Source organism: Varroa destructor, unplaced genomic scaffold, assembly GCF_002443255.2.
Source record: "Varroa destructor unplaced genomic scaffold, Vdes_3.0 BEIS01000004.1, whole genome shotgun sequence".
NCBI classification, from domain to species: Eukaryota; Metazoa; Arthropoda; class Arachnida; order Mesostigmata; family Varroidae; genus Varroa; species Varroa destructor.
In genome coordinates, this window is record NW_019211457.1 from 37,228,053 (window position 1) to 37,254,025 (window position 25,973).

The 25,973-nt window shown below is 42.4% G+C and overlaps 2 protein-coding genes across 30 annotated transcripts in view; one reads left to right on the plus strand and one right to left on the minus strand.

Annotated features, from left to right (window-relative positions):
• Positions 1-25,973, minus strand: part of LOC111249118 (uncharacterized) — a 200,731-nt gene that overhangs the window by 113,382 nt on the left and 61,376 nt on the right. For both annotated transcript variants that reach the window (XM_022802524.2, XM_086988489.1), the window contains exon 2: positions 5,638-5,737. The gene's annotated coding sequence lies outside the window, so the exon portion shown is untranslated. The remainder of the gene's footprint in view (positions 1-5,637; positions 5,738-25,973) is intronic.
• Positions 1-25,973, plus strand: part of LOC147756153 (uncharacterized) — a 101,247-nt gene that overhangs the window by 6,230 nt on the left and 69,044 nt on the right. For 4 of the 28 annotated variants that reach the window (XR_015327382.1, XR_015327384.1, XR_015327388.1 and 1 more), the window contains exon 3: positions 4,946-5,028. The exons of 23 other annotated variants lie outside the window; for them this stretch is intronic. The gene's annotated coding sequence lies outside the window, so the exon portion shown is untranslated. Of the gene's footprint in view, positions 1-4,945; positions 5,029-5,566; positions 5,800-25,973 lie in introns of those variants that run through there. One more of the 28 variants, XR_015327391.1, reaches the window with a different exon arrangement.

A 25,973-nucleotide genomic window follows, 5' to 3' on the forward strand; every position in this document is an offset into this window, starting at 1 on the left:
ACGCTTTCTATTGCTACAGTGTGTATATCCACCTCTGTCTATACATAAACGCGTTTTATATGCATCGTTCAATCGATGTTAATGTGGTTCACTCGTGCCTTGTATCTATCACCATCACTCAAACAATGGATCTATTCGATGGATTGACTAACTGTTTTTATTAATAGCTGCCCCCAACGTGTCTGTATTTTTAGACGATCGAGCAGAAGCATGTCAGCTCGTGCTACGTCTGCCGATCCCGAGTAGATTTATTTAGTGGTTACAAGCATGTTCATTAGTTCTTTACTTTAAAGATACATATTTTGGCTTGTTAAATCTCCCAGTAAAAATAGGCTAAACACAATGCAGCATATGAACTGATGGTTCGACATTTACTCGGCCCACTTCTCTCTCGGCAATGGGTCTGCATAATCGCTTATGATGCCTGCAACGTCGGTCGTCACTCAGAAAAGTCAAAAAAAAAAAACCAAACGCGCAGTGACAGCCCGACGCAGCGGCGAAGAATGGCAAAACACGACAGTTACTATACACAATGGCGTTACGCAGACCGTCAAGAACACGATATCATTATGAGCTCAGCCAGTAGAACGCCCCTGCGGCGGTGCCCCGAAAAGGTCCCGAGTGCCGCCCGTCATGAGCGCAGGGCCACTCACGTCGTTGCGCGACTGCTACTCCTAATATTTTTGCTGCTGGTGCTGCCGATACGCACCGCCCGTCCGTTGTTTTTTGCTGCGGCTGTTCGTCGTCTATCGCGTCATTCTTTGCCGGTCCTCGATCGTTTCGCTGATGACAATACAATTGCGCCGGGCGTTCGTGACTGAGTAAAGGTATACCGGCACTCGAAGCATAAACGCCACGCAACACTAGCCAGCCAACAAAGCAAACATTATCGTAACGCTCCGGTAGGACCGCGCAGAATAATGCGATTGCTTTGGAACGTTGGTTGTCATAATACTGTGACAGTAATATAGCTGTAGAGGTCGACTTCGATGCATACGATAGTGATTAGTAGAGAAGTTAGTCATCACGTAACCAATGAACGAATCCTACACCGACAAACGTATTTATCAACACTCCCACCAGCGAGGGGAAGGGGGTGAATTCCCCATGCTTATCGGGCCGCCATATACCGTCGCCATATATATATTTCGCTAAATAATAGAGGCTAAACTGCCCCAAAAAATATAACGAACAGCATCTTCCTTAGACTATTTTAGACATATATATATATATATATATAGAATAGTTTACTTTCAGTTCGGTAGACGATGTGTATCAGCGCTTAGGCTGCCTCTGTAACGGACAGAAAATATACGTCCACGGGTCCAGCATAATGAGCACGCGTTTGTCAAGACAATAGGATCGCTGTTAGCAAGTGCCGCGGTAATCAGTGGCGGTTAGTACTCGGTAACTGTAGGCCCTGAATGTATTGTTTTCTATCTACTACTAAAGGCTTCGAGGCGACGACACGAAGGAAACGCCCGGGAAACCGTGATTACCTGGGGCTTACCAGACCAGCTATTACACAAGTTACAAATATCAATATAAAATGATACCTCGTCCATTGTGATCGCTTGCCCGGCCCTATCACAATCCGTTATTATATGAAGTGGTATTGTTAAAAATCTACCTCGAGTCGTCGGTGGATTAGCTGACCATGAGACATTAGACGATCCGTTGTTTCAGCAACAGTGACCCTCCTAACACTAGTAAAAATAGATAATAATCATCATCAGGCGGGCCATTTCGGAGTTATACTGTGAATGCTGCTGCTGTTGCTGTCATCAGTATTGTCGATGCTGTGGTTTCATTTTGTTACAAGCGGCAGATGCTGCCTGCTTTCAAGCCTGTGTCCACAGCGAACTCAGGTCGTCACTTATCTAGGAAACTGCCGGCAATCTTTTACGTTCAATACAGGAACAGGGACCGGATTAATGGATGGATGTCAATTAGAATGAAGACAGGCAGCCGAGAGGAAGGGCTGAGACGCGCCACAGTGCCATGTTCATGTTTGACGATGCGTTCAATGCGCTCTATTATATAATCAGCGTAGTAAAAATCATCATTTGCGGCGCTTTCCATCACCGTCATCATGCTAGATCGATGGAGAAGAATGGACGCATTTTATAAAAACATTGTTGTTATATAAAAGCCATGATATTCGCTGTGCGGATAAATAATTAATTGTATCAATCATGTTGAACGCCAAACACAATGATGAACTTCGTGCCAGCGTGAATGAGTGATATAAATATCCGTTATATGACCATATATTCGACATGAGCCTGTACCATGGCATCACACGCTGTCCTAGACGTCCTATACCTACGCATTACCTGACCCTTGCAATAAGTAACTATGTTAAGCAGCTGTTGCAGCTATGGACAGACATAGAAGAAGCACTGATGTTACAGCTCACAAACGGAAACCGTTCTGGCACCATTTCGATATTTCTGTCACATTCAGTGATTTTCCATTCAGTCTCGATATCTTTTTTCATTTGATCCTGTATTTCCCGGGCTTTTCTATTCTGCTCTTCTTCTAGGAATATTTGCTGCTATTAATTCGGTGATGAGAATCATTTGTTGCGCTCCGACTATCCAGCTCCGGTAGGCAGGGAGGAAATACCAATACTAGGCTCTGTAAAATAGTGCTCCGTTCTAGACGGGAAAAAGCTTCTCGAACAAAGTAGAGGCGCATGGGATAGGATATTTAAGCGTCAGCCGCTGAGCGATCGGAACGCAGCGTAATTACTCCGAATCGGCCGAAGCCTGTGATCGTCGTAGGTATGCTGCTGGCGCGTCACAGAGATACGGTAAATGCGCGAATCGCAAACTCAGCGTCTATCAGTTGTAGTGCTCGCAACGACATCAGTTCTGCCGTTATTATTCATAGATAACTAGAGACGATAGGCGCCTGAACCTCACAACACAGGCGTAATCAATTATTTGCCGTTGGCCTCGTCTCCGGTACCTGATTTTTGAGTAGTGAAGATTCTGAGTTACGGAAGCATAGCTGGATGTGACTTTTACTGAATACTGTTGTGCGTCTGCAGCAGGACACTCGGTTAGCGCTGCAGTGGCAGGTCGACGAAGTATAGCGCCTGCGTGTTTCGACACGATTGCTCAGAGACACGTCAGGCCACGTCAGTATGAATGGTCTATGAGGGCTCCTCGTGTGAGTTCGTTGGTCTCTCATAAAATAATGCCGCTTGTTGCCACGTCTGGTCACGTGTGCATAGAGCTTTTTCGGAATCTAGCGGAACTCTAATCATACTCAGTTGCAGTTCTGCTTTGCAGATACGATTCATAGATGTCGCCGTCGATGATGCCTCAACATCGTACAGAGCCAGCGTGATACCTGCCGCTGTCTAATACGATTCCGGTGTGCACTGGTATTCTTATTATTGGCCATTACTAGTTTTTACATAAGAAACTGCGGTATTGGAAGCAGGTCCTCAACAGTGTTTTCAATGTCGTAGATTCTACAAGAGAGATATATCGCTGCTATTGTAATAGTATATTTATTTTTTTATTACGAGAGACCCGTAGGCTCGTTGATGACAAAACATATTCGACTTGTAAATAGGAAATCATCATGATGATACCGACCAAATCAGGGACCACCGTTACATGTATGTCTTTAATAATAGCCGGCCATATCATTACGATGATTTCCTATATATGTCGCAGATGGCGTGCATGCAACATATCACAACACATCCTATGCCTAACAAGCTTATCGAAACAAAAAAAGGAACTTTTGATGTTTTTAGTCGCCATCTTACAGATTAATCTTGCAATGTTATGGCATTAGGTATAGTAAATACATTTTACGTTTAGACGCGCGCACCGCAAACGTACATATGCAACCTTATACATATACATATGTAACCATGTAATTATCTTAGCTATTTCAAACTGGTAATTTATCAGGGTTTATGAAAATTTCCTCGCAATCCCTATAACGCGACCCATATTTTTGCTTTATTTTTTGATACATCTGCCGAGCCCCGAGATAATCAGAAAATTAATGCGTGTCTAATTAACACGTACAGAATTTTGCTAAAAATTATTCAAGGGCGTGAATGTATCGCAGAAACCATTTAGTCGCCAGGTTGGTACCCATCATGTTGGCAACATCGAATACGCAGGCTGTATCTTTAGGTCCCTCTCGAATTGCTAATCATGTATAACTTCCTTTGATTTCATAAAAAAACAAACTATGCATACTCAGGAAGAGGTCTGCAATAGGCCTCGTCGATGATCCCCAAATTGGCGCTAGAAGTTTTGCGTTCGCCTAGTTGCTCCGGCTTGCCCTTACAGCGACGGCAAATAGAAGCTGATTTTAGCGTAATCGTCGCTATTATCGTGGTTGTCGTTGTTGTGTCTTATTATAACAAAAAAAAAGCCGAATTAGCTGTAGATCTAGCCGATATCGGTAGCTATGGCTAACAACGTCGCCATGTCGGTCACGGGACAAGACGAGGCAAGTCGACCCGACCCAATAATTATATGGTGACAGCCACCGGCCGACTGTGTCCCAGATGATCCCTAGCTTGTTGTTGTTGTTGTTGTTGTTGCTGCTGCTGCTGCTGCTGCTGCTGTTGTTGTTGTTGTTGTTGTTGTTGTTGTTGTTCTCAACAAGAGAAGAATGCTACTGGCCATTTTTCTTTGGCGCAGTGTCGTACCTGGCGATCGGTAAAAGTTTATAGATGCGCAGCAGCTTGCGGCAAACTCCAGCGACAATGAGAGAGCCCACCAATACCCATCGTACGTATGAGATAAGGATAAGTTTTTTCTTGCTTTTTAGTTTACTGAAACATCAATCAGACCTTGTATGCTATGTTGTCGGAATTATTGGGGCTTAGTGTTACATCATATGTCCATAGAGACTGCTTTCATTTCATACCTACAGATAACTGGGAAACTCTTGAGTTTTACAGGGGCAGTAATAGCATCGAACTTCGCTCTCTAGCGCCAGTAACAGCAGCAGTGCTAGTGCATACCTATGGGATATCGTAAAACGGTATGGTATAAAAATAACAGTTACACTTTTGCGTCAAAACAAGATCCAAACCCATAGGTTTATAGCAAACACTCGAAGGTTTTGCGATGAGCGGTTCCTCTCCAACTAAGACAAATAGCGAATTCGTATAGTTTACTTACAAACAGACTTCTCCTTTAAACATGATTTCAATGAATATTTCGTTTTCCCTGACAGATTCCCTGGTAGGCCATGAACGCCGAAAGGAGCAGAAACCTTGAGCACTCCTCCGGGATTCTTAGCTTTATTTTTTTATTTAGATTTTTGAGAATTTGAACTGTCATCTTTCTTTGGTGTTCCACATTTTCTATCTCTTGAAACTTATACTTATTGCTAGCGTGATATAGGGCTTTGTGATCGACCTAAGTATTCCAAAATATCATCCCAAAATAAGGCCTTAAAACAGGACTGAGTGTTAGCTTACCAGCTCAACTTGGTTTGATAATAGTGAGTGTCGGATAAACTATACCTAGACGCTGCCTAATAATAATATTAATAACAGCTAGCGGAACATTAACAGACATGCGCCGAAGAAACATATTCGGAAAACATGACTACTGCGCTCGACTGGAAAAAGCAAAAGCCTCTTACCCTGATAGAGATGATATTGCCGTTTAGTTGTTATGGATAATGGTACACCACCGGCAGGCGACAAGAATTACCACGTACGTGCGCTGGCCACGTGCAGAATCTATAGAAATTCAACGGAATGAATAAACGATGTTTTTGTTAGCTTTTTATTCGCGACGCTGAGCGATGTAGTGAGTTATAATTTTAAAAAATCTTCAGTTAGTTAGTGCTGATCTATTTTGCGCTCCAGGATAGATGGATTTAGTATGCAACATGTAAAACAATATTGCGATCATTTACTCCTCAACATCCCTGATGAACAACAGATGAAGGATCGCCGCCATGCCCTAGCAAGTAGGCCAACCTGACAGTTAGTTTGAAGCAAACTTGGTTGGCTTGAGCCTGATTGAGGTCGACATGTGGCGTGAAGGACTTATGGAAGGCATTTATTTCCCCTTTTTCGCTGCATAGCTCATCAGGGCCTACTCGAACCCTTCACCCGCCATGTGGTCAGCTGAAGCTCACAGAATGGCAGTAGGGAGAAGCTATCGCATGTCCATAAATCATTAGTTGACCAGCAACAACAACAACAACAACATTCAATATTCCTTCTGAGCAGCTGTCGGATGCCAGATGATCCGCATGGGCTGAAGTGTGTCCCTAGCAGATGAAATTATGCCCTCGAGCCGTAAAATATATACAGTATTGAAAGACTTCTAGCGGACGCGAGGGTCATCTATGGTATCACATCACAAGTGAGCAATCTAAACTGCGCTAGCTGCTAGAGAACAAAGTTATCGCTAGAGCGCCAGCTGGCAAGGGAAAACTTGCAAAAAGGACCCTCCGAAGGATGACTGATCAGCTGTGGGCAGCGGAAGTATCTGACAATACAAATGAATGTAACTCTCACCTTTGAGGAGTCATGGAAGGAACGGCAATCAGGCTAAACCGAACAGCATCTTCACATCGGGATGTAGTCATAGGCTACCCACTGCTACCAATAACTCTACCAAGATACTTTTAAAGTTTGAGCGAAAAGAATAGCATTTCATTTTCATTCCCCAATTTAGGCCGTAGACAAACATCGTAGGCCTTGTTCTAAAAAGTTTCGCCTAGAGATAAAATTCTTGTTACTTAATAGCGATAACCCTAGTAGAAGGCAAGGTGCACTTGTATGCTTTTTAATAAGACAGACAATGTTGGAAACATTATTTATAAGAAAAAACTGTCTCTTTATCTAGACACCACGTCCGAATTTACCGAGCTAGCGCTGCGCCATACTGGCTGTTATATAAGCAATTGCGTGTACGTACTTCGCTAAACGTTTGGTCGGCTCTACGTCGAACGACCCGTTAAGGGCTGTCAGGTACTCAAACGCATAATGTCTAGCTAAACTTGAATGGCTTGTCGTGCCACCTGCACCACTTATTGTAAGCGCAGGTACGGTGACAATGGCTTGTGTTCCGAAAAGCAGTCTGGCTTATTCGTATTCTTCTAATCGTATGAAATCCGTAAGAGAGGGGTCGAAGGATAGGCACAGACAAGCGTTCAAACAAACCGCGAGTAAGCGAACAAGATCGTGTAGCGATGGAGTCAACCGCCTTTGCGGCATTCATCTATATACATATATATGCTAGTACAAAAGAGAATCGATTTTTTAGCTGGTTTGGCTAGCAAAAGACGGACGGAGACAGTCCAAAGAGAAACAGATTGCTTTACACACGCATGCAGTCATACCTCTCATCAACACTGTTACTACTACGGCTGCCGTTAAGTTATTTGACCGCTGAATCCCGTGCCTATTGCCATGTGTCCAGGACCATTTGGCATGTTTCACCCTACCTATGCTGAAACGTAGTGCTATGACAGGATGATAGTTGTGCAGCGGCGGTAGCAACTTTTATCCTTTATATCCTTACTCGATGCTTAGTTGTGAACCCAGTTTTCATATGCTTCTTTCCTGCAGCAGCAGCGTCGGCGGCTGACGTTCTGTTTGTCATATAAATCAGATAGAGAGACAGAGTGGGTGTGTGGGGTAGGCAGGCGGCAGAGCCGGGATGGCTTTGTGGGGAACGAAAGTAGCAGTTGTAGCCGTCCCGCACAGACGGACTAATGCCAAGCGGCGATGTGCGAAGCTCATTAGCATCCATGTAAGTATCCCCTCTCGCCGATGAGGAAGGAGTGAGCCGCCGAGTTAATCGCACGATCGTTGCTCGAAGATGGCTACGAGAGGCAGAGCTCATGATCGCTCTTCTTATCCTGAAGACGACGACGACGACAACGACTACCATAGCTACGACTGTTAGCGTCGCTGCCTACCAACAGTAGCCGACTATCATCAGCCAGCGGCTCATTGAGCTCAACGTCACTGATCCTGCTGCCGGAATCTGGTCCACTGAGCGTCACAGGAGCAGAGGTAAAAGTAGTAGCGGCGGCGGCGGCGGCAGCAGCAGCAGCAGCAGCAGCATTCGTGGGACAGGCAATCGCTACGAGAATCCTCGACTACTCACTCGCGACCGGCTATCATCTCTCTCTATTCAATGATGATCCCAAGTAACTATGATATCTGGTTACGTCACAGGGTAAACGGGATCGGCCTTGGGTGGACTGATGGAGCAGCGGTAGCGGCAACCAGCCGCTAAACGAAAGCTAAGATCTAGGAAGTTCAAACGGCGATCTTAGAAGGGACCCACGTAGGAAAAGTACCGTCAATGAGGCTAGAGAGGAGCAACAAATCAAAAGTGGCAGTCGCAGCAGTCCTGTTACCATCAAGGACTGTTGGACAAGCAGCGGCCGGCAGGTTAACGATAGACAGGGTAGCGGAGTCTTCCTCCTTGAACGCTACTCCCAAAAACATACAGATTCGCTTTACCTAGGAAGCGGGATAAAGACCAGACAGCAAGGTTTTATTTAACGCGTCGTCTACAGCGAGCCAGCCAGCCAGCCGGCTGCTACAGGATCTATAGACTAAAGCCAGCCGCGGAGCTATAGGACGAAAATGAGTAACTCGATCAGCTTCCCAATCCTCGTTTTGCCTTGATTGGCATTCGGCGGGGGTAGAAAACGGGAAAGATGGGTGAGAAATAGAGTTTTGCTGCTGTTGTTGCCGCGTCTGAAGCTGCAGAGGAAAGCGAACGTAAAAGAGGGAGCCAACCAACTACAGTATCCATGGAAAAAAGAAGGCTTTGTCGAGACACCGATCGGCCACATGATGGACGCGCTTTGAAACCCAGAAGTACATATTATTTAGCTACAGATTTCAGGAAGTGCAACATGGAATCGAACGTTATTTATATCATACGGTTATTTTAGGTAGTGGTGACTGCAATAATTTATAAAGCAAGTGCGAGCGATGGTAGGTTCTCGATCGGAAATGCAATATCCCACGACGTTGGATCCGCTCGATGGTAGGCAGCAGACTTGCGATGAGCTCGGTCACAGCCAATGTTAGCAACATTAGTTATGGACAAGTCACCGGGGAAGATACGAACACAAGACGAGAGAAACGGGACGGAACGAAGACCGGAAGCTGGAGTTCCCTATCCAAAGAGGATTCGAGCTGTCGCACGCGATCTAGAAGGATGAGGGGATGGCATTGGTGCTTATATCCTCAACTTAATCGGCATAGGCATTGCCACTAGAATCAGAGACAAGAGCACCGCGATGAAATCGAAGCCCCGGGACAGAAAAGACGATACAAGGGAGTCTTGAAAAAAAAGGCCCTTTAGATAGAGGAATGGAAGAAAGAAGAAGCCGAAAAAGAAACATCTTAGGTCCTGCTAACCGTCGTAAATATGTTGCCGATGATGCACCTAGTTTAATTGTCACAGGCAGAGCAGTACACATTTTACATCGTAAAAATGAAGATGGTATCGCCCAGTCGTTGAATGTATGATGCCTTGTTCGCTTGCTTGTGTACGCAAGAGATATAATTATGCTGACCCTTTATTAGAACAGCTACGGTAAACTATCTGCGATGGTGGCGTTCGGGAACCCGCTGCGATTCTTCGTCAACACGGTGAAGGCAGCATGCATTTAGATCCGGATCAAAAAGGTAAAAGCACGACTGTCTAACTACCCTTCCTGCTTCAGATTATACAAATAGGGTATGATGATGGCCTAAAGTGAGCAAGTTCGTATTGCCTGCGGAGCAATACCGTACTTTAGCTAAACGCCAGTCCATTCGTTATCGGCTAGTTTTTGAAGCTCTCAGTGGCGTATGGATTGCCCCGCAAAGCGAGTCTTCTTTTTACCCTCTCTCCGTGCCGTTAAAAATTTTTCTTGCGGTAAATATGAAAGGGTCGAAAACGAGTCTATGACACATTAACTTATTAGCAGACGAAACCGACACAGAAAACGACACCAAAAACGTTAAAATATCGAAGGTTTTACATTTTAAATTTATTAATTTAAAATACCCTCAATAGTACATGAAATCAAAGAGATTTAATATTTCTGAAAGATGTTGTGAAATTATTTTATTAGATTTTATTCCACACTATGGGTTAGGCAGTTAGTACCCATTAGTCTTTGTGTACTTTGCGTAAAACTTAGAAGCACATTATTGTCACTGGGTTCTCAAAAAGGCTCCGGGTTGTGGCAAAAGAGACCCAGGACGGGCAACAGCTTCGTGTATCAATTTTGACTAAAGGAAATGTCTACGATCCCGCTCGAGAGAGGGGATGTTTCAAACAGATGATAAGACGCTCTCTTCAATGAACGTGCAAAATGTTACGATAAGTACCAATAAACCAATCTAATGATTCGCCCGAACATCGTCATCTGCATATACACTGTTTACTATATATAGCTTCTCCAAGCTTTATAGAATCGATTCTTTTGTCTCTGCTCTGCCACGACGTTATATATTTGTACTCATCAAACGATCTTCCAATAGACAGATACGTCATACAGCCAGTATAGTTGCCATGCTACAGTAAGCAGATCGTCTGGGAAGCAGCAGCGCACAGATCTCATTGGAAGTATGACCATTTGTCTGGCTTTGTTGAATCAAGCCAACGATAGCACAAGACCCCCAAGGGCCGCGTCATAGTTGATCAAGCAACTCATTCCCGACGGTAACGGCAGTAACCAACGTCGAATGCGTATCAGAAAGTCGCCGCAACGACACAGAAGGACCACAGGCGACTACCAATATCAATTATCATTATTTCTAATATTTTATTGGCTTCGTCGCTGTCTCAGTGTACGTAGCATTGGGCTTAGAACAAAAACTTCAGCAGACAGGTCGCTAACTAACGTTTCTGGCCTGCTTGTCCTTCCTCGTTCCGTCGTCGTTATTGTCCTGTTCTATCGTTCGAAAGCTTCATGGACGTGCAGAACGGAGTTTATTTCTGCCGCCGCTGTAGCAGCAGCGGCGGCAAAAATAGAAAAATCCCAAGGAAGCCCGCGGATAGCATCTGTTCGCCTTGCTTCTCCTTAATTAGATTTGAACGTTGTTGACAGTATGCAGTGATGCATTTCACATATTCTCTAAATAGAAACGCGTGCTAGATTTCTCGTTGTGTAATCGCCATACGTCCTGCCGAAAGGACCCATGATCTCACAATGAATCTAATTGGCGCAGTCTAGTTCATATAAAGTACGCGTATAGTAAACGAAAATATTTCCAGCAATCACTGGCTAATGTACCTTTATTTTCCTTAAAGGCTACGTCACCATCACTGCTACAATTGTCATAACGGCAACTTTACATAAAGAATGGGCCAAAGCTGAGATGGGGCACTGGTTGGTTATACAATGACTACATTTGCAGCCGTGACAGACGGACGCATGGATGGAAGGATAGAATAGCACTAATCACCTCGGGAAACAGTTGTTTCACCTCTCGGCCCAAATGGGTAACCGTACGTCAAGCAGTCACGGAGATCTGTTAAAGGATCTTTCCCGTGGCAATGGTAGTCACGTTAGGTTTGGCCCAGTTTTGTGCCGAAGGGAAGTTCCATAAGATGCCGTATGCAAGTTAGCCATCCGTCGCAACTAACTCTACCACTAAAGGAATGACGTAAGCTTGTACCTGTAACAGGTGGATTTTATCTTTCATAGATGTTTCTCATTGGCTGATGGGTTAGTTAGTCTAATTGGGTCGTAAAGTGTAACTACAACCGGTGTAGTTGCAGATGACGTGTTCGCCCGTTCGAAGCGTCCGTTTTGAACAGTATAGCCCTTTATTGCATAATAACTATATGCTATAGTAAGAATAATAATAATAATTTGTATCCCTATAAGCCTAACTTATACGCGCATCATAATAACCAGCATCGTGTGAAGAAAGCATCATCCGATAACATATGGCCTTGAGTGGGAGTTAACTGCGGCACAAAGACAACGCCAGTGACAGGAGCATTAGGATTTATCTTTCCACCCTATATCTGGAAAGTTTTAGTCTTATTCATGTCTTTTACCCCGTGTTACTCTTTTATATCAAGTTTGGCCTCTGCTTTCCTTCCGTCTTGATTGGTTATGGCCGCTAACGCAAGTCTCTATGGAAGTGAAAACGCATCTTGACACTTGCCTAATATCACTTCTCATACTGCTCCCTTATTTTAGCGGCTCGGAACACATCCGCTATCGATAAAAATAGAATCGTTATCATGCTATTCCAACGGAGCGCCTCCCTGCTTTCATTTTGTATATATCTGTATTAGATACCCGCGGATGAGGCGTCTTTCCAATCAGTTTGAATGTAATACGACAGCTTTTTCAGAAAAGTTATTACGATGGCAATACCGCGACAAAGGAGCTATACAGCCTCACCGCGTCTACTGCTTAAGGCCTGTCTTAAGGATGACATTTATTGTTAATTCATGAAGATTGAAACCAATGATGTTCCGATTCGATAATGTTACTATCCAGAGATAACTAGCAAAGTCTAAGGTGGTGCTAACCGGATGGAACTTCAAGCGACAGATCGATGAAGTGTGACTTTGATATAGATATTACGACACGGCATAATGGTCTCGTTTTTGTCAAGCCCTCTATTTCAGCCCTTGTTGTCGGGGTTGGAGAGAAGAATAATATATTCACGATATGGTCATGTATAATGAAACCCCGCAGAAAACCACGTGAACTCAACGTCTTGAAATAAAGATCTACAACAAACAAGTATCATTAAATATTTATCATTTTTTTATACTTGTGCGCGCGTGTCTGCGAATCCACGTGTTGTGATGCGCGCAGGTAACGCTCGTGTAGAATGGCTATTGCCGACTGCTTCTTCATCTGGCAATTGTTATCAATACTGCCGACCCATGACTTGTCGTTATAACTGTAGTACATTCAATGAAGGCGCTACGTTATGCCAAAATCGCGAGAGCTTTGCCTTCTATAGAGACAAACGGTGTGGTCCGATAGAAGTGGAAACGGCAGAACAGAACTTATATAGGTGCACCAGTGTATATGGGTGATTGGTTTACCCTTGCTTGATTATTAATGTACATGCCCGGTGTCCTGCTGCATCTATACGATACGACACAGTTTCTACATGCAGTGAATATTTCTGTATATGCATGTTACCGAAATGAGAGCAGATATTCGTATCGGATACACTGTGATGGGGAAAAAAAGCAGCCGAACTTTACAAATGTAATGAATCACGCGAAAAGACTGAGGTCGTCGCTGCTGCTATCGACGGGCGGCGGCGGCGGCGGCGGCGGCGACGGCGACGATGATGATCAGAATAATGATACTGATGATGACGACGACGCAGAACTCTAGCGATAACACGATTATCGGGATTCACTCATACGAAGTGCAGAAAGGTCATTGCAAAGGAACGCCAACCCACGCGGTTTTTAATGTTTAACGACCTTGCTTTTCCTGCGCATCTACACCACTATCAACAACAATAATAGTAACTATTGTTTTTATTAGGACAAGAACGACAACAATAACAAAGAATATCAGAGCAGCAATAATACAGACAATCAGAAAGGCAAACAGCAGAGGGGGGCAGCCCCAAAAGAAGAGCACTTAAGAAGGCCGATAATGCAAGTTGCAATCTACCTGAACTTCATGCAACTTTTTCATCGTTTCGACTTTTGCTCGTCCTGCCGGTTATTATAGTTACAGCCGCTTCTACTTAAATATGTTTACTTGTTTTATCTGGTGTTTGGCGGTCTTGCGGTGAGCTGGCTTTGTGTTTGCATTGAGTCATATCTTAGCGTCGTTCGTTCATTGCCGTATTCGATTGTGACTGGATATACGGGCGTCGATTTGCTTACGCCTGCCCCGTTGTTATCGCTGCTGCTGCTGCTGCTGCTTCGGCTCACGCAAAGGCCACAATAAGGTGAAAGCATACAATATCCATACGCTTGTCAATGTTCATCAACCTATGCTACCTTGTCCTCGTGTTTGCTATTCTCCGAAACAAAATACGATGATATCATACTTCGAACATACGTACAACAAGCACTTGAAGGCTGGGAGAAAGTGGGGTTGAAGTGAACCCGAGGAAACTGGGATGAATATTCCAACTATTTCGTCTAATCTTCGTAGACGGTACTTCGTAGATGATGCATACTTTATGTAAAGTCTTTCGTAGATACTCAAAACGAAAAGTGGATATTTTTGCTAAAATTCGTAGCAGAACCAGCATCGGTTGTTTCGATGAGGAAATGTCTGCTAATCTTTTTTGGGCAACTTCGTCACCGGAACATAGATGACACTCAAACTGACATCCAACTCTCATGTAACTCTTATTCATTATGTAACTTTTGAATTTAGGTCCGTAACGATAGCAAACATGTGTGAAACAAACACTTTGCCACCTCTTGACCTTTGCCTTACTTTGAACATTGCAAATAGAACAATAACAAGTATATTAAAAATGCTAAACAAAAAGGATATCTATATAGAAAGCCAGTATCATTATTATCGTACGTATGTGGAGCGGACCGCATGCTGATCGCCAGCGTCCAGTTGACCAGGTCTGTAATTACATGCACGCACATGCTAACATACCCTCTATGCTGCACGCTTTTACTATTCACATCAGTGTCAATACAGCCATGTGATCATGTTATTCGTTTCAGGGTGTTACTTAATTGGCTCATATTTAAATGACTGACTGACTGACTGACATTTATTTATCTATGTAATCATAGAAATATTCAAACGAGAAGCGATGGCGGTAAGCGACGTAGGAAAACAAGGAGTAGTGAGATTTGGGGACAAAAAAAAAGTTCGGCTCTATAGAACAACGACAGAAATTTAAAAAAACAAAAACACCACAACCACTGACGGCTGTAAGGATAGGGCAGAAATCGTGTATGGCTACTTTCTGACACTATGCTAGACAGCAGTAACAAGAAGCTAATAAGTAGATAGGATCTCTCCCTAAATAATAGATGAAGGAAAAACAATATCGTGGAAAAACAACAACATATCGTGGCCGTAAGGTAAGCTACATTGTCGTCATGGTCTTAAAAAGAGAGATTCGTTCACCATCGTTGGTTTGAGCTGCGTTTTTCGGGGGGGGGGGGGGGGGGGGGGGGGGGGGAAAACATCCGGCCTGTTTTTTACCTTCGGAGAAATAGAGATTCGCTTATCAATCGCGGCCGCTTAAAGAACAGATAAGAGATAGCTACATATCACAGTTGCGGACAATCGTAATAGTGGACGCATGACATAATCACAGTATCTGAATAAGGAGCGTTGGCCGTATGTAAGCATAGTCGTTACGGTGACGTTCATCACGATAATAACAAACAATCGAGAACCTATCAACTATAAATTAGCAATAAAATAGAAAAAATTAGTATATATGCACTCAATGGTAGGTGACGGTAAGTTAGAGCACAACGTAACTCTCTATTACATGCAGTTTATTATCGAACAACATATTTCTATAGCAAAGAGCAAATGTCTCGAATTCTTTTTTACGGAAAGTTGTTTTTTTGTCAGTTACTTCTATATATGGATGGCAAAATCGTAGCACGTACACAGCGGTATACGCGGGCTGAGCAACGAAGGCATGCAACAGACAGGGAGAGGGCAGGGAGGGAAGTGGTGGCTGTTTCGCGTGTTGACACGTAAAAGACGACCTGTCCATTTCTGTTGGAAGGGCAAATCTGTCATGCCACAAGAAAGGAAACGTTTAGCTTCTATTAGTGTTCAATCGCTGTAAAAGCGCTGCAAGTAAGAAGCTAAAGTTATCCAACTACGGGTGGGGCAATCGGTTTGCACCAATAACATGGCAAATGCGTTTGTTTCTCAGCAATTTTTCGTTGCCGCCGCCACCGCCACCGCCAGCGCCACCACTGATGTTGCTGCTCGTCACAAGCCATCCTCGGCGTTGAGTAATACCTATTCACTATACGTTTATATGGACAATGGTGACAACGCTGAGAAAGCCGAAAAAAAAAACGATAAGTTGGCAGGTAACTTGAAAAAAGATCACTTGAGTTACAAATCTCTTAATCGATACTTTACCTGAATAAAATGCTGCTGCAGCAGCAGAAGCGGCACTATTTGACACAGAAGAGAAGTCTCGATTGTAAGAGCTCGATTCTAGACACGACGGTGATGTTAAAGCTAAAACTTTGCTCGTATCTTTCATTGGCGACAACATTCGAGTACTTAGCTATTTGACAGTAATAGCAATAATAATAATAATAATAAGATTCTATTTCTCTTTCCGGTTCTCTTCCTGTGCCTCGACAGACTGCGGCATTTCAAAAAAACGACAGGTGTTCCGTGCTTCACTATAATCGGTTCCTTTTGCGCCACCTCTGCTTCGGCTGCTGTTATGGTTCGATATAGTTGGTGTCTCGGTATTTGACAACCTGTGCCTTTTGACCGAACGCTGACACCTATTTTTATCTGCTTGTCATCGCGACTATTGTCATACGATCGCTCAGATCTTTAACTTTGTCTTCCAGAAACATCCTATGACAGGCTAATTCGTATTGAGGGAATATCATGCTAATTATAACAATAGAATAGTTATTATAAAGAAAGGTTATCATCCATTGCTTATTTTGCCTGATGATTAAAGGTCGTTTGTTAGATTGTTGGTTTTTTTTTCCTTCACATTATATTAATCAGATAGGCGAGTGATCTGTCAGACTCACTGGTTCTTTTTCGGAAAGAGGCCATTCAATAATTAGTCAGCCGGACTACCTCGATGATGAGGAATTAGAGTTAATAACAACAGGAGCAACACGAATCAATAGCAGGTCTCTGAGCATTGAAGGGAAGAACCACAAAAACCTTGATTGAATCCGGTTGACGTCTAGCTTTTGTATGACACCAGAAGTTTGATTGTTCCCCTATACATCTAACGACACCGTGGGCAGTAGCTAGATATCAAGATCCTGGCAGTCTATGACAAGCGTCATGTAAACTTGCATCTTTTATATTGACAAAAAAAAAAAGATATCTCGAGGGTGGATCTAATAAGCACTTCAAAGAATTATTCTACCTACCCCATCTCTCTTCAGATTTCACCAGATCAATTGATCGCTTTGCTAGTATCATTGTCAACGCTATCTGCCTGCGCTATCTAACGGTTCCATACTTGCCCTTTTTCACTGTTCTCATCGAACGGTTTGTCTTCGCCGATAGTAACAACGGTCATATCGGTTCTGCCACCGTCGTTTGCGCAATGGACTGCAGATGTTGCACTGTTCGTATCGCCATAGAAACGGCCGTGTTCGGCGATGCCCCTTTAGTTGACGTCATTGTTGTGATGGTAAGCGGCTAATCCGTTAATCCTTTCTGTTACAGCAGAGTTACTATCTTTTGCCGCTTATACCGTTTCCGTCATTGTTATTGCTATCAATAATGTAGAAGCTCGAATTTTTATTCGATCGATTAGTGTTGTTGATATTGTGATTGATGCCGGTTGTTGTGGTGTCAGCGGTGGGCGCTGATAACGTAATTTTCGCCCGGATCGATAACATTTATTAAAACGCACGTTCTTCCTGCTGGATTGTTGGTATTATTACTATGAATATGTTATTTTTTCCCGCGTCGAAACGAACGCACACGAATATTAAGACGCGATGCATGTTGCGCCGATACTAAGCGAAGCTAAGTGTACCGCCTGGTCTCTACATGTCTCTGGTACACTTCTCTAGGGCTATTGTGATTGGACGAAATTGGATAAATGTCTAGATTATGCCGTCAGCTATAAGCTGGCATATACACGCATAGCAATGTAGACAAAAAAAAACATATATATATATGTATGTATATCGATAAGCGTTACCTATTCTAATAGTATCGTTCTGTAGACTCTTTCTACGCATTACTGTAAAGAAAAGAATGGCAGTCTAACAACAGTCGTGTTACTATGCAGGTAGGGCAGGTTGTTTTTGCTAAAAATGAAAATGATTTATTGAAGCTTTGCTCCGAAATTTCCATCCGTTTTTTAGGAGACAGCAGTAATATTATTAGTGTTTATTATTATTTTTTTTTTTTTTGTTCAACGTGGGTCAGCCTCGTAACAATACGGCACACCTATTTCTCCAAATAGAAAAAAAACTAAGTTTTGAAATTGTTCAAGTTATCTCAGATTACCTAAGTTCATCTCTAATTTTTCCTGAAGGCCTCTGATCCTTCTCAAAGCCAGAAGCCTAAACATAGCTAATGTGTAACAAACGTCTCCCTGCCCGGAATATCCTGACTGACTCGATGTATTTATATTGAATACGGCAACGAACAAAAGACCAATATTTGTTCCATAAATAACGCCATGATGTGTGTGATATATATATACATATATATATATATATATATATATATAACGGCCTTTTGCACGCAACGACTCAATTATGTTTATAGCCGCTTTGATGCCGTTTTTATTTTTAGGGACATGTCAAGCTATAGAACGAGAATGAACTACCCCAGATTATTGACAAAAGACCATTGTAGCCAGACAATTGTCAAAGCATAAGATGCCTCATGATCTTAGAGACGTTTACAATGACGGTGCTGTTAATCTTTTCTCTGCCGGTTGTGATTAACTGAAGCAGTGGCCCTGTAACAATGCGACAATGCCTGTATCTATAGAGTGTATTTTAAATCTTTTTATCACAGAATGGATGTCACTATGCCCCTTTATGATAATATACAACGGTTCGCAGTATACGCCATTGTGAGAGTGCTAGAATGCTGACAAAGAGGCGTAGATCAGTATTCAATACAACAGCTAATTTGATCGACATCTAGAGATCATAGGACACGCACATCCTCTGAGTACGTAGAACACGATCGGCGTTGCGGCCGTCACGGAACGACGATCGAAAAATCGCTATGAGTTGTTCTCTACTGTGGCGTAGCGAAGGCACGAATCTTGCCGAAAAAAGACGACTGCTCCCCCTATCTCTCGAAAAGTTTCAGAGTTACCCAAGCGCAAGGCGACGTTATCGGTAATGATTGCCGCCACTGTTACTGTCGCAGCGTCGGATAAAACAGCGCATTTATCATGCTTTTGTCTACCTCGACAATGTACAATCATCTATTTATTTAGTTCCTAAATTTACAAAGGCCTGGGCCTTACAGACAAAAAGAACGAGAGCTGGACGAAGCAATGAACTGCTGGCGGCTCGCACACTCTTTTCAACTGAACGTATTCCGAAAACAGTTTCGGCATAAATTGCCACAAATATCAGCTGGTAGCAGTATCTCGTTATTTATTGAACAATATCGCTGGCGTAACTATTTGCTTTGGGTCTTTCGAGAAATATATTGAAACAATTCGAGTAGCAAACGATTTAGCTATGTAGAAAATAACCCCAATGCTAATAGCGGAAAAATCTACATGATTTTTGATGACGTTTAGTGAACTTAGAAGAACGTACGATTTTTTCCGTCGTTATGCCTAGTGGCCAATGTTCGACCTCTTCAATCCCCTGCTTTTCCATCCAAAAGTAGCATCAAATCCGTACTTAGCTACTCCGACACCCGTCGGACCGTTGATCCGTCCGGGCCGGTTCTGAGTTGGGAACGCGTCCAATATATACTTCAGTGAGTACGAACTGGACGACTAGGAAAGCTATCTTATTTTATATAATCATATTTTGATATTTGTTATTACATGCCCATATTCCTGGCAGGTGGGGTATTTATGCGGAACAGGAAAATCTATCGAGATTCATATTTAGCACATACTGTTACCTCTTTAATAGTTGCAATACGCTTCATGACGTGAATTATTTATAAATATCTACCTAAATGGCTACTTTACTTAACTAGAAAGTACAGGTTCACACGCGCATAATACCAGGCTGACTTGTTCAAACATATATATATTACAGAATGAAATATCTGTTTTATCCAGAACTGCTGGGTGTTTCGATCGCCATATAATGGACGCTAAACAAAACGTATTTAAGGTGGAAGCTAAAGAGATAGCGAAATATTTTTTTTCGTTCAGTTGCTGCTTTAAACCTTAGGACGTTCTTTGTTGCCTCATAGATAGATTCGCAAGTGACGATCTTAACCGCCTTTGCAGTGTACCCGTTCCTACAATTACATGCACACAACTTTTACTGGACAGCTGCTAGCGCTACATGCTACTATCCGTTTGCAATATCTCACGCCCGAAGTTGACTTTGATGAAACAAGTTCTCATTGTCTAATAAGGCACGAGTCATAGGTAGTTGTTCTTCTTCTATATAAACAGGTCTTCAGAGTTAGCTAACGGATGTTCACCTAGCTTTTCTCTAACTGACCTATGGCGCAGCAGGCTTATCCTTTCACAAAGATTTTATTATAGTCCGTAAATGTGAGATTCGATTGGAATTTACGGTTACTATGGCACAGAACTCAGTCTTGCCCATTAACCAGCCAAACCTGGCTTTCGTCCAATCATCGTAAGTTTACTACGTTACCTTTTCTACCATGACGAGAATGATTTATGCATACGTATATTGTGTGCAGGAATCTGTTTAATGATCTAAAGCGTTAGCACCCATCCAACGGCCATTATCAGAATTTCTTTCTGCGCTCCGACTTGGGCATGTGATTGAAACATGAAATCTATTGCGCGTTCTAATCCTCCTTTAACCTCGTTTTTAATTCACGAGTAGCCCATTAACATGGACACATTGAATTAATTGGACTTTTGCCGCATTCTGTTTCTTTTCGTCGTTACCGTTCTCGGCTTTGTTCGTTTCGACTATTCTCTGCTCTTCGGCCTGTTGCATTGCGGATAACAAAGCAATTAAAATCAATTCTTCGATATCTGTCTGCCCGATAACGGACTAGCAAACAGCGCGGCCAAAGGTGTCTCGCCAGAGAAACAGCCAGGATTTCGTCCTCTCGTATTAGTATTATTATCACTGATATTATTTCTCTCCGACTCGATCTTTCGAGATATATTGTGTTTCAGCTAAGCCAGCAGGAGCAACGTTTGACTGTTATATAGTCCCAGCTTGATAAGCGCGTGAACTTTGACCTAGTAACTAACCAATACTGTATCTATAGCTAAGCTGATGAGTCGTCCCGAATGAAAAACATGATGTGAGAAAACCCGACAGACTGATCGTCTACTAAATAGTGATTTGACGAAAATCTATCAGTGTTGAATTGCTAAAACAAAACGAAACCGACATTTTATTGATGAGCCCATATTGAGGACCAAAAATACTTGCTTTTCGTTGGCCTTTTCATCTCCCGACCATTGCGCAGTTCCAGTCGCGGATTCTCTCTGAATCATTTTATTATCAGCGATTCGAATAGATCCTAAACGGTCTAATATTAGCAGTTCTACTTCCTAAATATAATAGGACAATGCTATACATTAACATTAAGTAAAGCATATCACTATGTATCACTTTAGCTTCGCTTAAATTAGGTCGTAGATCGTGGCAACGCAAATCTGTTCGATCCTTCATTGATATGTTTCGCACCTGTAACCGCATGCTCGTATTCCCATATCGGTGCTCATTGTGTTGGCAGATTGTGCAGATTCTTGCTACACTTGCCATACAAATGTCACCAGCCGCTATTACTATTTTGGAAATGCCTAACTTCAATGAGTCGGCTCGTTACCGTCCTGTTCCTTGTACGATGGCGTGACTTCTATCAGGCCTCAAACGATCGTCTGAACAAACGAAGAAAACGGAGAGATTAGAAGCTGAATCATTCCAAAGAAAAAAAAAACAATAGAATTAGCCAACGTAAATGCTATTGACGGCCATAGCGGAGGTGGTGGCGCTAGTGGCGGTTGTGATGGAGGTGATGGCGGATCATCGGCGCCATTCATCGTAAAAAATTTTTCCTCCGCACGCGGTCTGTCTATGGTGGCTTATGCCGTCTCTGGTGGACGCTGTATAACGTACGCTGAAATACAATGCAATAGAATTGTATTGTAAAATTATGGTCTGGACAAAATAACGACGTAGAAATTGGCTAGTGACCTATATGACAAAGAAGTAACGAGAAAAGCGAAGTTTAAAAAAAAATAATTTTTATAATGGCGGAGATATGACAGATCCAGACAAAATCATCCACTGTCGCTAGAGATGTTTTTAATAAAAGCATCGGTGGTAATAATCGTCAGGAGGTTGGCTGTTTTTTTATTCGTGTGTATAATTCATATATAATGAGATACACAGGAAATGTAAAGATTAAAATTGAAATTGATGGGGGGGGGGAGGGGGGGCTACTGAACAATAGGGCAATAATTCATTGATGCATACCTCAAAGAACTGCATGGCTTCGCAAGGATTTTTTCAAAAAAAAATTATGCAAACTTACGATGCAACGGTTGTGTCTTGCTGTACGCTTTCAGCTCTGCGAAAAATGTTTACAATCAGTGCCTCATTGTGCTAAAGAAAAATCGCAGAATATCAAACAAATATAAATTTTTTATATAAAATAAATGTTTATCGTCTAGCTAGGGAACCTATTGAGGTGAGCGCTTCTCGTACGCTTGAATCTCGGCAATTTCTCACTTGTAACTCCCTGCCTCCGTGGCAACTGGACGTTCATACACAGAAAAGATTTCTAAACAGTCGCGTGATGTTCAGGTCCCCACAGCCTTTCAAGGGCGATAAGTTGTGCTAAAGGACAAAAAAAAAACAACAAAGAGCCACGACAAGGATAAGAATGACAGAAAAAAATAAGTAACCACAAAGCGACGCCATAACGATAAGAACTTACAAAATACTTCTCTCCACTCCATTGTTTCTTAGATACAATTCCTTGCCTTCTTTGGCGTTCCAATAAACGAGAAGAGGTACAAAGTGTTCATTTCAGTACTAATTCACCTCAAATACAGTGGGGAATTGTAGACAGGAGAAGAATATATATGTACATGTATATACCGATATCGCTAACGTTAACCGATAACGCACCCGTTGCTGGACTGTTAGATAGGATGTAATAGTGGCAGGTAGTTCCAATGACAAAACGCGCACCTGCTTTTTGGTCGCGTAAATACAGAAGATGACTAAGTTCCACATTTATACATGTACACCGATATCTTTACTGTGTGTGTGTGTGTGTGTGTGTGTGTGTGTCTGTGTGTGTGTGCGCGTGTGTGTGTGTGTGTGTGTGTGTGTGTGTACATGCACTGTGCCATTTTTACTGATAATGCTACTGCTATCGCTTGGTCTAACGAGCCATGCGCATTGGTCTCGATTACGACGGAATCGACACAACGCGTTACTGAAGATGATAATATCCAACTTTACGAAATCAAAATAAATTGTGGAAGAAATAAAATTCAGACATTGCGAGACGTCATATGCTAATTAATACTGTGTTGTGTATATTTTTCCGTTTGCTGCAGAAACAAATATAAGCTATACTTTGGCGTTTCATCTGTTAGCTTTTTGTGGAATATTTGTTGTTAGTCCACACAGAATAATGTCTACATCAAGAAGCCGTCGAGTCAGAAATCCCGTCAATATATATTCACGGTATATTCTTTCCTTGTAAACAAATACTGATATTAGGATTGTTCGTCTTCACGTGTAAACTGAGTGTGTGTGCTTTCTGAAGGGGGTGATAGCACACACAAAACAACGAAATCTGAATTACAGTTTACGAGATTAAGTTATATTATTCTGCTTATTTTTTAGGCTTGCCGAGTGGAATACATGTATCTCACAAAATAAACAAGAATCTCGCGCCGCAGGTGGCTCATTTTCAATGCGTGTTTTCCTGGTCACCCTCCTCGGTAGAGTTTGCCATCCGTTTCGTGAGATGTGTCATGCAACGTAATTGAGCTACTATCTTCTATTTATATTTATTATGATTACTGGGTTCTGTATGAACACGAACAGCATCTTAATGCATGTACAGCATCCGGCTTCACACTGGGCTCATCAGCCCATCATTCATCTATTCTTCACACATGACCCACGCTGAACGTACGCACTAAATGTCAGCTAACATTTTCCTATTCGCTTTCCGAACTTCATCCAATGCGAGCTTGGATCTACCTGGCTTTAACTGGTTTTGTTACTGCTGCAGTATGCCGTTACGAGGTTGCAGCGATTTTTTTCGACCGATACAGTCCTCAGATTATGTTCTTATTACAATTATTGAGCTGTCAGCCGTATTCGAGCAGACGATATTACGATGATCCCGGTTGGCCTAATCCAATGCACCTTTTTCGATCACATGTTTCTGCTAAGGCCCATTGCCTTCTCTCGCTTGTCTAGTTCCATTGATTAAGGCACAACCATGCCATCTTGTTGATCACTCTGACCGCTACTCCCTGAATATTGAGTCGTTCAGGATCGTATCCATAAGGTATCCATAAAACGGTGGCCTACGACATAGCTAACGTAAACTTTAGTAATTCGCCGAAAGCATGCAAGCTCATGCTGCGAAATATTAACCCAGACGTGAAATACTGCATGGCACATTGTTTCTGTCAGTCGTTAGCTATCCGATGGGTTGCATTAGTAAAGTCTATATTCACGCTCGGTGACCCGTTATCAATAGTCGCTGGGCTAAAGGACTTTCCCTTCTAAAAAAAAGACCTCTCAACGTAAGTTAAACCCACATCAGCAATACTCTAACACGGTATCTGCCGACTAAATCCGCTCGGCAGGGTTACTGTTATTGCACTATTTCCTATGATCCTAACTGTAAGAATTTCATATAAATATTGGATACCTTAAAGGAGGGTCTTTTTCAAACATTCGTAATATTTTGAAGATACAGATCATGTATTGATACTAGCACTAAATTGGCAGACTAATGCAAAGGATTAAGCTCCTATCACATCTTTATAAATGCTTAGTAGTTACGTTCAATTTATAGAAGATAATAAGAAAATTCTTCTTGCTAAGAGAACTAACCCTGAGAGTCTTTCTTCCTTAATAATAAACCAGACAAGCGCTTAAGATACGGGTATCATTTTTACTACCGTTGTACTGTGAATATAACGAATGGGCCAAAAAACAACCAGAATCGGAAAGACGGGCCAAGGTGCGCTGCTATGAACGCTTCATTCGTGCTTCACCATTTCCACAAGAAGCACAGATATCAACTTCAACACGGTTACCTTCACAGTCAAACGTGTGATCGAACGCATACTCATTGCACAAGTTGCAATACTGCGATCTCGCTTTTCGTCGCAAAATTACTATATCGGCCAGGGCAAACAAGTAGGTCTTAAAAATCGATTTTTAGCTTGAAAAAGTATCGTCAAAGGGCTACATAGTGCCCACTTGAGGCGCGGAACACAACTGTCAAAAGATGCTTTCTGTTAAGGCAAATATGTTTAACCCTAATATTTACGTACTAATCACCGATTGGCATTATCTGAGTCCATGCGTTTCTGTAACACAATAAATAATACAGAATATTATTATTATTACTGTTATACAATACTAATCTTTTAAGTTAGCACAAAAGATTGCAACGCCTCATTATCATAAAAAGTTCAACATTCAATAAAGTACACCCTTGTGATAAAATTAATTGTAATCTAATAAAATCAAAATAAAACATTTAAGCGCGCAATTTCTTTGCGAGATAGAGACGATCTGCGCTTTCTTCGTTCTTCTACCTGTTCTCGCTGTCAAATTTATCATCGACCATCAGTAGTGACATCGCTAAAATGATCGAATCCTGGCGTCGATCTCGCTAATGCTCTATACATACTAACGCAGACACAACCACTGACTCACACACGCACACGGGCACACACACACACACACAAACAAACACACACACACACACGCTCACAAACACAAAATTTACGCGATGCTCTACTTTATCGTTTTATTTATCTTACTTATCAGCAAATACATTTACTTCTTCTTCTTGGCCTGCGCACTGCTGCTCCCTACATGCTCCTTTCTGACCACACACACAAAACGTAAAATATATAAATACAGCAGTTACGATTATATAATAACATTTAC